This window comes from Uranotaenia lowii, chromosome 2, assembly GCF_029784155.1.
Source record: "Uranotaenia lowii strain MFRU-FL chromosome 2, ASM2978415v1, whole genome shotgun sequence".
NCBI lineage: Eukaryota > Metazoa > Arthropoda > Insecta > Diptera > Culicidae > Uranotaenia > Uranotaenia lowii.
The window spans coordinates 4,919,987-4,933,552 of record NC_073692.1 but is presented as its reverse complement, the minus strand read 5'-3'; the positions used below and the strand labels follow the sequence as shown (position 1 = coordinate 4,933,552).

General features: G+C 40.8%; 1 protein-coding gene across 1 annotated transcript in view; it reads right to left on the bottom strand.

Moving 5' to 3' along the window:
- The window catches only part of LOC129743698 (fibronectin type-III domain-containing protein 3A-like), a 104,223-nt gene extending 91,350 nt beyond the window's left edge, over positions 1-12,873 (bottom strand). The window contains exon 1 of the mRNA XM_055735804.1: positions 12,699-12,873. The gene's annotated coding sequence lies outside the window, so the exon portion shown is untranslated. The remainder of the gene's footprint in view (positions 1-12,698) is intronic.
- Positions 12,874-13,566: the final 693 nt, after the last annotated feature.

The following is a 13,566-nucleotide window of genomic DNA, read 5'->3' as shown; positions in this document are numbered from 1 at the left end:
GGCTATTTCGCAAACTGCGGATCTTTAGAGTTGATTGTTAAACTGAAATTTAATTTTTGATACAATAAAATCCAATGATAACTTCTTCCAGAAGGCTACAGGTTCACAAACTACAACATCAAATTTAAGAAGAAATTCCATACTTAGATCCGATAGAATATTCGTTCAACAAATTAAATAACATAATATAATAACAAACGATCGCATTCCATACTGCTTGTGTCATTGTCATTGGCACGCTCATTGGCAGCGGGGTAAATCAACATCGAAAGTAAAACTTTGAGCGAATGAAAGTTAACATCTTGCAGCAAAAACTTATGATGTTGTTGCACATACTACTTCTTTGATTCATGATTATTACAAACTCAGGCCTTCTGATAAATAAATAAATACAGTAAAAACCGGTAGCCATATCACAAACTCTCCAATCACTAGAGTAGTATGTAAGTACGTGATGTAGCTTTTTTTTTATTTCTTACACTCATTGTTTGCCATTCAGCAGATGGTTTATGAATGAATGCGCAAATACGCCATATGAATAGAGAGATATCGGACCTATTATTCACTCGCACTCGCTACAATGTTGCACTATTAAGGCTAGTGTGATTGTGCGATTGCGAGTTGTGAATAATTCCTGACTGTTAGGAGACGTAACAATCTACTTTTTCTGTTAGTAGTGAACCAAAAATTCAAACACCAGGAAGCCCATGTCTCGTGGCCGGTGTCTATTCCATATGGTGAAATCATTATCGCGATTCATCTGGTTGTCCTATTCAACTTCCGCCCACTGCTGGAGTTTTTACTCGCTCGAAATGGCGCAGATTTTCTGGATCTGGCCGTCGTCGTCGTTGGCTGGCTGGAAAATGTGCCTGGGTGTCCCCAGCATAGCAGTCTATGTATCTGCCAAAAACCGCCTCCACACGGAAGGGAATAAAAAAGAAGGGGGGGGGGGGGGGTAGGGAGAAAGATTTTCCTTTGCAACAATTGGGTTGCCGCCAATAGGGACACTTGGACGACGATATCATTCACAGAGCTATGGTAGATGAGGATTAAAATGTAGGTGAAAAAAAAATCATCACAGCAATTACGTCATACTAATCGATGGATAACGGCACAGAAATCATCACCGTCAATAGAGAGACCCAATGACACGAAATCACATCGATGCATCGTCACTTTTGTTCGGGCTGACAACGTGAGGTTCGCTTTGAGTGCGAGAAATGGCCAGGAAGCGTACCAAGATTGATTGAATGTGATTTGCTCAAATTAGGTGTAATTTTGCCGTCGACATAGGTTTTTAATTCAGTGTTATCAGTACCTAGTAGCATTAAAGTGCTGTGTTGTTTATTAGATAAAAGCTCCAGCGATAATAGATTTATTTTTGTTGAATGTGGTTCAGTGTAGAATTTTAAACGATAACTAGTAAAGTTGAGAATTGCTTTGCAATTTTATAATTTAAAACACAAACCCATTTAAATATGATTGACTGATTTCAAAGCTAGAAGTTATGCCTGGAATTCACGGGTCTTTAGTTTCATTTATAGTCAACTTAACCGAGAGATTGCCAGAGATACGTAGAGAGTTATGTATTTAACAGTCAGCGGTATGAAAAATGGCAGCGCCACCAAATCCAACGTATAAGCCCAAGTAGCACTGTTTGATTTATTAAACTCTTCAGGCCTCTTTTAAAACCAAAACTTGATCATGTAGCCGTTTATAAAACCTAAAATGTTGCTTGGGAAGGTCTGCTTTTTATCATGTCGTCTAAAAATAACATTCGGAAACGCTCACTGAAGAAGATAGTAAGTTGTTACTGGAATACCGGTATCTGAACGCCGCAGGAGATATAGCATCAAAATGACACTTTTAAACTTTAAAGAGTGTAAGAAAGTCGGTAAGTCGGACACCCTAGAATCGCAATAGAAAATCAGATATTGTTTTTTTCATCGCTGTTTTCGTACATATGGGTAGTTAAGGTTGTTTAGGTGAATTTCCGTATTGTTGGTTCCAACACCTTCCCTGAATTCGCAGATTGAGAATGTTGAACAGCATCGTCCTTTGTCGAGCTTTTCCGCTACACCAACAATTTCTTCCAGTTATCGGAAATCAACAGACGCATTCTAACTGCAGCGAAACTGCATATTGCAAGTTTCCTCCCAAACTCGAACCTTAACAATAACTGTCATCCAGCTTGGCTCTGGAGTCAGCAATGAGTTAAGGCTGGCAACTGACCGTCGGCGCCTAAACAACCTTTCCCAAAGTGCCAGAACGCCGGTCCATGCGAGCTCAAGCGTGCAGACCGCAGCGTAACACCACACCACGAGAATAACCCTCTTGGCGATAAGCTGCATCCAAGCTCCGCTCATGATTTATTCACCAGCTGGATCACTCGACCTCTGCGCTGACCACTCCTGATTTCGGATAACGGGCCTTCGAAAATGAACTCATACTGCTAACCGCAGCATGGCTCGTAACGACATGGAGAGTAACCCTCTCAAAACTAGCCTTCCGGCCTGGAGCATATCGTGCGCGTGCCCTCTTCTGTGCTGGTGGCCCGCTGTGCTTTGATCAGCATTTTCATGCAGACGACAAGCGCACACCTCTGGTGACACCTTTTGGCTAGCCTGGGACATTTCTCTGAAATGGGTCTCTGCCCTGGTTCGTCTCGGCGCTGGCTGATATCTCTGCGATAGTCCTTTGGCAGCTGGTTCGCTTCTTGATTGCCCACTTGCTAACCGCAGGTATTGAGAGTACCCCTCTCAGGCTAGCTTTTCTTCCATATCCAGACGAATCTGGGTCCATAACCTGTTGAAAACTAAGTGGTGGAATAGAGTTCACTACTTCAGTAAGGTCCTTACATTGCTACACTATATTCTAGCGATTGCTAGTTTCTCCAGCGATCGTCAATACGCGAATAGCCGAATCATGGGTTTCAACAATATGAAGGATCAAATCAACGGAAATTTTTAAATATCTGGAGAAACTTATGGGGCCTATTACATAAAACGAGTCGAGCAACTCCACTCGACTCCAGTCACTGACGAGTCGAGCAAAATGTCGTATTATGGTATTCGAGTGAAACTGCTCGAATGGCGCACGCTCCTTTTTTTAAACTCAAAATTAAGTACGACCGAGGTTCAAAACATAGTTCGATTCTATGAACTTAAAGTTAAGTACCCTTTTTCCTCCTCGCGATTGTTCAAAATGGAGTTCGAACTGCGAACTCAAAACTAATCCCATTCGTGCCATTTTTGCCGAGCCGCATTTCAGGTAGCTACGAACAAGGGCATAAAAAACGGTTCAAAAAATGGTACTCGCTTTTGAACTTAGTTTTGAGTATGCTTGTCAGCCCAATCAAACTCAAAGCTGAGGGCTGCCACTGAAGTGCTGTTTGACCGTGGTCAAATCATAGTTCGATTGTATGAACTAAAGTTGAGTTCCTTTTTTCCTCCTTGCGATGGTTCAAAAGGAAGTTCGAACTGCGAACTCAAACTAATCCCATTTTTCCTTCGGCGAAGGAGCAAAACTGAGATCGATCTAATGAACTAAAAATTGAACCCTCCTCGCGTGTGTTGAACTGAAAGCACTTAGCGAGTTCGGCTGCGAGAACTGCATTTTGGGTAGCTACGAATAAAGGCATAAAGAAAGTTCAAAAAATGGAACTCGCTTTCGAACTTAGGTTTAAGTATGCCAGTCAGAACTTAGTTTTTGCGTTTGCTCAGTCTTACTCAAAGTTGATGGCTGCGACTGAAGCACTGAAAATCGAAAATACCCAAACTTGAGAACTGCCACCCGCCAAACCTAAGTTCAAGATTGACAACTTAAGTTTGTGAAAAAATCACAGCTTGCCAATAAGCCAAACTTGTCCTTCAAGCGAAGAACTGTTTTTTTGGGGGGTTTTTGTTGTAAGCGCATCTGATTCTGTTACCTCCATCGTGGCAGATTTAGGTTTGGGGGGTAAGTTCAAAGCGAAGAACTGTTTTTTTTGGGGGATAACTTTTACTCCCGCTTCGTTCGCAGAAAGTCTCACATATACGAAGATGTACCCAGCAAACATAACATCGCATTAGAAATGTCAGCTCAACTCGTTAACAATGTTAATGCGAATCGTAATTCCTACCAAACCAAGTAAATGATCGTAAAAATGGTTAGTTAAAGCCTACCGACTCGTATATGACAAAAGTCCGCCATGTTTGCAAATTTGTCTCCAACGTGCAGGATTCAAATGAGAAAACAACCTTGTTGTTCTCTTTGCGATAAGCAGTGCAACCAGATTTCTAAAAATCGGAGGGTCTATTTGGATAAACTGGCCAATGAGAGAAGCAGCAAATATTGTCGCTGGCAACGGTTTGCATGCATTGAGAGCAAAACTTGCGCTCTTTCTCATACTGTCAGGATATACGGTAAAAGGTGTTGTATATCGTCCAATTTTTAGAACTCTTATCGCTTAAGCCAGAAGTTAAAAATATATATGTATATTGCCTCCACTTTAGTACGTAAATGCTGTTTTTTCAAGTTATATAAGATGATTTTATAATGTATATGAAACGTATAGCAAAGTTTGTTGAGAAATATACCTACAAAAATGTTTGCTGGGTAGCTTCCTCTCTCAACAACTCTCCGGTGGTCGAGCGGTTCCTGAGATGGTAATCGCAAAGCCTATTGCAGATATGGGTGTGATTCCTAAACCTGGCGATATTTTTTTTTATTTTGATTTCCATTTTATTGTGGTATCAGATGCGAGCTCAAGCGTGCAGACCGCAGCGTAACACCACACCACGAGAATAACCCTCTTGGCGATAAGCTGCATCCAAGCTCCGCTCATGATTTATTCACCAGCTGGATCACTCGACCTCTGCGCTGACCACTCCTGATTTCGGATAACGGGCCTTCGAAAATGAACTCATACTGCTAACCGCAGCATGGCTCGTAACGACATGGAGAGTAACCCTCTCAAAACTAGCCTTCCGGCCTGGAGCATATCGTGCGCGTGCCCTCTTCTGTGCTGGTGGCCCGCTGTGCTTTGATCAGCATTTTCATGCAGACGACAAGCGCACACCTCTGGTGACACCTTTTGGCTAGCCTGGGACATTTCTCTGAAATGGGTCTCTGCCCTGGTTCGTCTCGGCGCTGGCTGATATCTCTGCGATAGTCCTTTGGCAGCTGGTTCGCTTCTTGATTGCCCACTTGCTAACCGCAGGTATTGAGAGTACCCCTCTCAGGCTAGCTTTTCTTCCATATCCAGACGAATCTGGGTCCATAACCTGTTGAAAACTAAGTGGTGGAATAGAGTTCACTACTTCAGTAAGGTCCTTACATTGCTACACTATATTCTAGCGATTGCTAGTTTCTCCAGCGATCGTCAATACGCGAATAGCCGAATCATGGGTTTCAACAATATGAAGGATCAAATCAACGGAAATTTTTAAATATCTGGAGAAACTTATGGGGCCTATTACATAAAACGAGTCGAGCAACTCCACTCGACTCCAGTCACTGACGAGTCGAGCAAAATGTCGTATTATGGTATTCGAGTGAAACTGCTCGAATGGCGCACGCTCCTTTTTTTAAACTCAAAATTAAGTACGACCGAGGTTCAAAACATAGTTCGATTCTATGAACTTAAAGTTAAGTACCCTTTTTCCTCCTCGCGATTGTTCAAAATGGAGTTCGAACTGCGAACTCAAAACTAATCCCATTCGTGCCATTTTTGCCGAGCCGCATTTCAGGTAGCTACGAACAAGGGCATAAAAAACGGTTCAAAAAATGGTACTCGCTTTTGAACTTAGTTTTGAGTATGCTTGTCAGCCCAATCAAACTCAAAGCTGAGGGCTGCCACTGAAGTGCTGTTTGACCGTGGTCAAATCATAGTTCGATTGTATGAACTAAAGTTGAGTTCCTTTTTTCCTCCTTGCGATGGTTCAAAAGGAAGTTCGAACTGCGAACTCAAACTAATCCCATTTTTCCTTCGGCGAAGGAGCAAAACTGAGATCGATCTAATGAACTAAAAATTGAACCCTCCTCGCGTGTGTTGAACTGAAAGCACTTAGCGAGTTCGGCTGCGAGAACTGCATTTTGGGTAGCTACGAATAAAGGCATAAAGAAAGTTCAAAAAATGGAACTCGCTTTCGAACTTAGGTTTAAGTATGCCAGTCAGAACTTAGTTTTTGCGTTTGCTCAGTCTTACTCAAAGTTGATGGCTGCGACTGAAGCACTGAAAATCGAAAATACCCAAACTTGAGAACTGCCACCCGCCAAACCTAAGTTCAAGATTGACAACTTAAGTTTGTGAAAAAATCACAGCTTGCCAATAAGCCAAACTTGTCCTTCAAGCGAAGAACTGTTTTTTTGGGGGGTTTTTGTTGTAAGCGCATCTGATTCTGTTACCTCCATCGTGGCAGATTTAGGTTTGGGGGGTAAGTTCAAAGCGAAGAACTGTTTTTTTTGGGGGATAACTTTTACTCCCGCTTCGTTCGCAGAAAGTCTCACATATACGAAGATGTACCCAGCAAACATAACATCGCATTAGAAATGTCAGCTCAACTCGTTAACAATGTTAATGCGAATCGTAATTCCTACCAAACCAAGTAAATGATCGTAAAAATGGTTAGTTAAAGCCTACCGACTCGTATATGACAAAAGTCCGCCATGTTTGCAAATTTGTCTCCAACGTGCAGGATTCAAATGAGAAAACAACCTTGTTGTTCTCTTTGCGATAAGCAGTGCAACCAGATTTCTAAAAATCGGAGGGTCTATTTGGATAAACTGGCCAATGAGAGAAGCAGCAAATATTGTCGCTGGCAACGGTTTGCATGCATTGAGAGCAAAACTTGCGCTCTTTCTCATACTGTCAGGATATACGGTAAAAGGTGTTGTATATCGTCCAATTTTTAGAACTCTTATCGCTTAAGCCAGAAGTTAAAAATATATATGTATATTGCCTCCACTTTAGTACGTAAATGCTGTTTTTTCAAGTTATATAAGATGATTTTATAATGTATATGAAACGTATAGCAAAGTTTGTTGAGAAATATACCTACAAAAATGTTTGCTGGGTAGCTTCCTCTCTCAACAACTCTCCGGTGGTCGAGCGGTTCCTGAGATGGTAATCGCAAAGCTATTGCAGATATGGGTGTGATTCCTAAACCTGGCGATATTTTTTTTTATTTTGATTTCCATTTTATTGTGGTATCAGATTTTGGGGGATGAGTTCTCCTTTAAGAGCTTAACTTTGTGCTATGCCACCAATAGCCAAACCTGTAGGGAGGGAGTTTCATTCGGGTTGGCGGGGAAAGTTCTCAAGTTTGGGTATTTTCGAGGTTCAGTGAGTGCTGTTTTGAACCAAAAGTACTTAATTTTGAGTTTAAAACAAGGAGCGTGCGACTGTCATGTTGACATTTTTCAAACCGCTTGAAATATTTCCTCATGTCAAATATCAGCAGGGGTGTCAGGTGTCCTGATCATTCAGGATCTGTCCTGATTTTCGAGAGGCCTGATATTGTGATATCAAAGTCATGACCTAGAAAAATTCCATAAACGATGGAGATTGTTTTACTTATTTTATTAATTGTATCAAATTATTTATTTTTGCTTATGATAAGTTACAATAAATGGTAATATTCTTATACACAAACCTTCCATTAATTTTTTGAACAGAAATTGTTTTTGTGGCTGTACAAAGCTAAAATTAATCCCTTTGAAACAAAGACAACTTCCTATGCTTTCGAATTAATCGTTAAATTAGAAAGATGGAAAATATTCCTCAATAAAACTTAACCATACCATGCATCAATGCTATTATAGATTGGGAAATGAAAATAAGTGTTTTTATTTAAAATTTCACAAGATTGTGTGCGTGTGTTTTACTGCTTTTTACAGGTTGTAGTAATAAAGTTGAGTTGTTCGGGAGATTATTAATTAATTACAGGCCAAACTCTGCTAGTACTCTCCCGGAAGGATTCAGTTGTTACGTTCTTTTCAAACCACACATTATTGGGAATATTATTTGGCTGCTGCTAGCACTCTCCCGGAAAGGTCCTGCTGTTGCGTGCTGCGTGCCCCACATTCGGGGTGCTGCTGCCAGCATTCTCCGATATAGGTTCTTGCCGAGGATCAGCTCTCGATTTCGATTATTTCAACCCCATCTGACCACTGCCCAGGGGTCTACAATAAATGAAATATGGAAATCGAACGAAAATCAAAACAAAAGACTAAAATTATTTACCATTAGCTAATTAAAGCATTTTGTCGAATTCGATGCAGCTCTCAGGAAACGGTACCGTGAAATCCACGAGGCATGCAGTTTTCTCAGTCAGTTCAATTTTGTTCATGCATTGGGAGACGACGTTCATTTTGCACATTTCATTTATTATGGATTTTTGCGAACGATTTCACCGAATAACTGAAAGTTTTAGAATTTGCGGTCTCTCGAAAATCAGGACAAATCCTGATAAATCAGGACACCTGGCACCTCTGCTGCAGGACCAGATCAAAACAAACTTGGCTCGCTTAATCGTGACAGCTGAGTCACGAACTTTCAAGCAGTCGACTCAGTCGAGCAACTCGACTGAAGTTTGACTCGATTCGACTACTATAATGCCAAAATGGGTCAATCGAGTAAAATGACTCGTGACTCGACTTATGTAATAAGGGTATATACGGACGATAGTATTGGCGAAAAATTGGCCTCAGCCATAACCTCAAACTTTGATGAGCTGACGGCCTCACCAGTGATGCTAGGTGCGTTACTAAAATCAGTATTTGCTTGTTTAAAACTAATTATAATATTTCTGAATTGATTAAATTTTATAACAATCAACAGCAAAACGTTTGAATTCATTACGGGGCGTCTCTAAGGGGCCGTTCAGATACCACGTGGACAGAAAAATGAGATTTTTGACACCCCTCTCCCGCTCCGTGGACAAGCGTGGACATTTGGCAAACCCCAACCCCCCTCCCCAGATGTCCACGTGGACAGATTTGATTTTTTTTTTCAAAAACTCATTTGACAGTTAGAAAACACTACTTTCTGCGTATTTGTTATTGGAATGGGTGATTAAAAAAAAAAGAAATAGCATTACTTGATATGAAATAATTTTCAAATTTTTGAATTTCTTAATTATCATATTTATTACTTGCTTTCAAGTTGTTTTTAATTGTTTAAACTTAAACTGGAAAGCTTTGTAATTTTAAGATTCATACAGTAAGTATGTCCACGTGGACATGACCTAAACCCCTACCCCCCTCTCCGTGGACAAGCGTGGATATTTCCATACACCCCCCCTCCCCCTAAGTTGTCCACGTGGTATGTGAACGGCCCCTAAATAGATGAAGATAAGCCATATTTCGCTAATGAATTTTCAAGGTGAATTTAAAACATCTGAAATATATTTTCATGTACTACTCGGTAAATTAAAAAGAGTTGTTTCTAACTTCTAAAGGAATGCAAAATCATTCACTGTTACAGAAAAAAAGGAAATTAATGAAAGCCACATCTATTTTGACTATGATAATAATAGCCTGCATGCTCTGATTATTTATAATATTTTCACATAATTCGCTACATCGTTTAAGTGTGCGATACAGACAGTTGTTATTCAGTTCAGATAAATGTTGCGTTTAATTTTATATTCTAATAAAAATCTACGGGAAATTTGCAAATTCTCAGTACTCATGAAAACGTTTTTCAATAAAAATGCAATTAAAAAAATATAATCATTTTCCAAATATCAATGCACTTGGCAGCCCTGAACACCCAAAAAATCAAAACACGAGCATCTGTGTGCAGCTTTTCCACACGGCGAATTTGTCGATATTAGTACCGCAAAATCGCGTTTATCGTGCGCCCTTCTCAAAAATCGATTTTGTTCTCCCATGGTTTGAGGTTAGGGCTGAGGCCTCCTGTTAAGGTGGTGTTCGTGTAAAACTGTCAATATATCCTAATAGGGCCCTATGTGTCCGTTTTACCCGTCCTATAATCTTTTTTCAGACTTTTGTTACTCAAGCCCGTCCACCAAAATTAGATGTTTTTACTTGGTCAATCCTAATAAAGATTCCGGCTGTCTATCAAAACGTGGTCAATCTGTGATTGCGTTTGGTACGGTGATCTCCAGGTGTACTTCTGTGAGAGGCGGTGCTGAAAAAAGGTATTACGTACGGCCATTTGTTTGGAGGCGGCTATTAGTCTGAGGCCGTTTTTTGATAGACAGCCGGCACTTCTCGGACATTATCGACGTCAGATCCTGTCGAGGCGCCAGCATCGAGTCAGACCATTATCTGGTGATGGTGAAGATGCGCCCAAAACACAAGCAAACAGATTCGTGGGAAGTCACCAGGCCGGCTTCATGAAGAGACTGTCTACGCCGGACCAGATCTTCACATTACGGGAAATCCTCCAAAAATACCAAGTCCCTATGCATCATCTATTCCAGGCTTCATTTTGCTCATCTTGCCCAAAAGGAGACAGTGAACTTTTTCGCTCCTAAGAATTGTGAGGAGATTTTAAATGAGCATTTTATCACCTGCTGCTGAGAGAGCCAAGAGAAATTTTTTCTCTAACGAATGATCACTCATCTAGTGTCAGAGCACTCAAAGCCGCATTTACCGTGACCAGCTATGGAAAATCATGGACGAGATCCGCTTTTCCGGAAAACTGACCAGACTGATCAAGGCGACGATGGATAAAACTTAGTGCTGTGTACGGATTTCGGGTGGCGGTAGAAGGTGTTATTCGACGAGCGGTGGATGAAATACGGGGCAAGATTTTCAACAGATCCAGTCAACCTATCTGCTTTGCCGATGACATTGATATACACGAAGCAGGAAGGATTGATAAAATAAGGTCACGATCGACGGCAACGAGCTGGATGTAGTCGAAGATCTTGTCTATCGCGGCTCACTGGTGACCACAGACAATTTCACCAGCCGTGAGATCCGACGGCAAGTTATCAGCGGAAGTCGTGCCTACTATGGACTCCACAAACAACTGCGGTCTAGAAGAGTCAGCCCTCACACGAAGTGTAACCTATATATGACGCTTATTAGACCGGTTGTTCTCTACGCGCACGATACATGGATATTGCTCGAGGAGGACCCGCGTACCAATGTTCGGAAAATCGCTAAAAAAGCAATCAGGATTTGTTTCTAGCTAGAATACTGATACCCCCGAGTGCTGTGTGTGATACGCACGTGGTAAAAGTACCCTTTGAATATATGTTGAAAATCAACACTAACTTGGTACATGAAAATACACCATGCCCCATCGGAGGCTACCGTTGCTATTCGTCACGTGGCTAATCGACGGTGATCGACATACTTGGTGATACATTTTGAACGTCGCTCCCTCAATCATTCCCGAACGTCTATCCTTGCATCGTTGTTTATAATGTTTATTATTGAGAGACGATCACGAATGTTTCAAAAGGAAAAATCAGAAGAAATGCCAGGACTACATGATAGATGCTAGCACATGCTGGACATTTTATTGCGGTTACCTAGTCATAATTTCGTCCTTCTACGCATAGCTAAAAATAAAAAATCATCTGATAGCCTCCATAGATCGGGTTTAAAGTCATCTAGGAAGGAAATCATCATCGAGACGTTCGATAGCTGATAGTCTGCACCCTTCTTTACCACATCATGTTTCGCAAAAGTGTTTCAAATACAGAAGCTTCGTTGTCATGCATGATTGTTTATATGATTTAGTTGAAGAAGCAAAAATTGACTGACGGAGATTGTCGAGTGCAAAGGTTGGAAATAGAAAAACTAACATTTCAACATTGCTTTCTAGTGGTTGAAAAATTCCCCACTCTTGCGGTGGCTCTGATTGTTGATGATCTAATATTTTTTTATCTTTTTTCTTCACTACCTCTATTGCCAATTGGATGCATAGAACGGAATTTGATTTCTCGGAAGAGAATATCAATTCTAAATCACAATAATACTGGCTTGTTGATATTGTTGTTGCACTGATAATGAAGTTGATTTCTTGGAATGCGCATTATTTTGTATGCGATTGCAATGAAAAGAATTTGCATCATACTTTTCTATTAAAAACAAAATACAAATCGATGGTATGCAAAACGAGTACTTTGCAGTATCATCCAAGAAGAAGACTATTGTTTTGTCTTACTTAGGCTGGAATACTATTCATTTTTTGTCGTGGCACTATTCCCATCACACGATTCGGGTCGCTTTTTTATTGGTTGGCTGGATGCTACTGGTAAATGTCATAGACATTTCACCCAACCACCCACCACCCACACGACGGATGTAAGATCAGACTAAATGCATCGTAGCCTGTTCCGCCTACACTATGTCCTGAGACTTATTGTACTTTTTACGAAATAATTGACGGATACAACTTCCAGCTTCTTGGCCACATTATGCGAGAAAAGTCCAAAGTATACATACACCTAACTGCATATGCTATTATTCCCTTCTCCTGCTGGCCACTTTCCACTTGTGCAAAGGAAAGATGGGACTGAGATTTTCGTTTCTCGCCTGCAAGATTATAGCGGAACGCTTATCAGTTGGAACAATTCCAGGAAAGAAAGTTCACCATCAACACTAGACAGAACTCATCAGCAATCCTTCAGCTATCCGGCGGAAATTCCGAGAAGCTGTAAAAACTTGGGAGAGTCCACGGTGGCAAACAAGAAAAACCCCGTATGGATAACATATTTCCAAAGCGTACTTACTCGATTGGGTAAATCCTCAGCCGGAATTGGACGCAAAACGTCGCCCCGTGGGTTTACTACACATAGTCACACGAATTCCGACGACCGGAACGAGCAGACCGATGGAATCTGTAAATTTTTCTATACCGTATTCCAGTGTTCCGAGGAGACAACGTTTCTCCACACAAAAAATGTTAATATGCAACGATGACACGAATACAAGATTAAAGAGTTTTGGGGAATTTTACGCTGCCACTTTTGCTGTCAAACTGAAAACGACCGACATTCAGCAAATGTCAAAAGATTCAGCGGAAAGCGTTGCCAGTTGTACTGATTTATTGACACAATCTCACATTTTTTTAAATTAACAGCAGTAAATTTCGAAATAAGAATCACGAACCTTTGATTATTAATCATAGACCAACAAATCAAGCTAAAACCTCTATTAAAAAATCGTCCATTTTTAATTTGATCGAAAATTCTATCGAGTCGCATAAGTTTAATAAATTTTAGTTAATCAGAAAACATAAAAGAATTCTCGAGACAAATAAGAAGAAATAACTCTTTTTTCGTTAAAAATAACTTGAACTTTCTTGATTTGAAGTACTGCAATGATTTAGTCAATGCGTATAACTTTTTGTACTGCAAGCAAACTTTTCATGGAAGCTGGCAACCGTGTAATTCGCTAATTTTTTTCAGTGTCATCTAGCCCAGACACAAACTTTAAGGCATCGAATTGCAATGCCGAAATAAAACTGAACGAATTCTAGGCGTCTAGGACCAGATGAAGACGCTGGCTCCGGATCGTCAACAGTGGAGGTCTTTTACCACGGCCCTATGCACCGGAGGATCGGCGCGGGACCATTAATCTAATATAATTCTAGGGGTG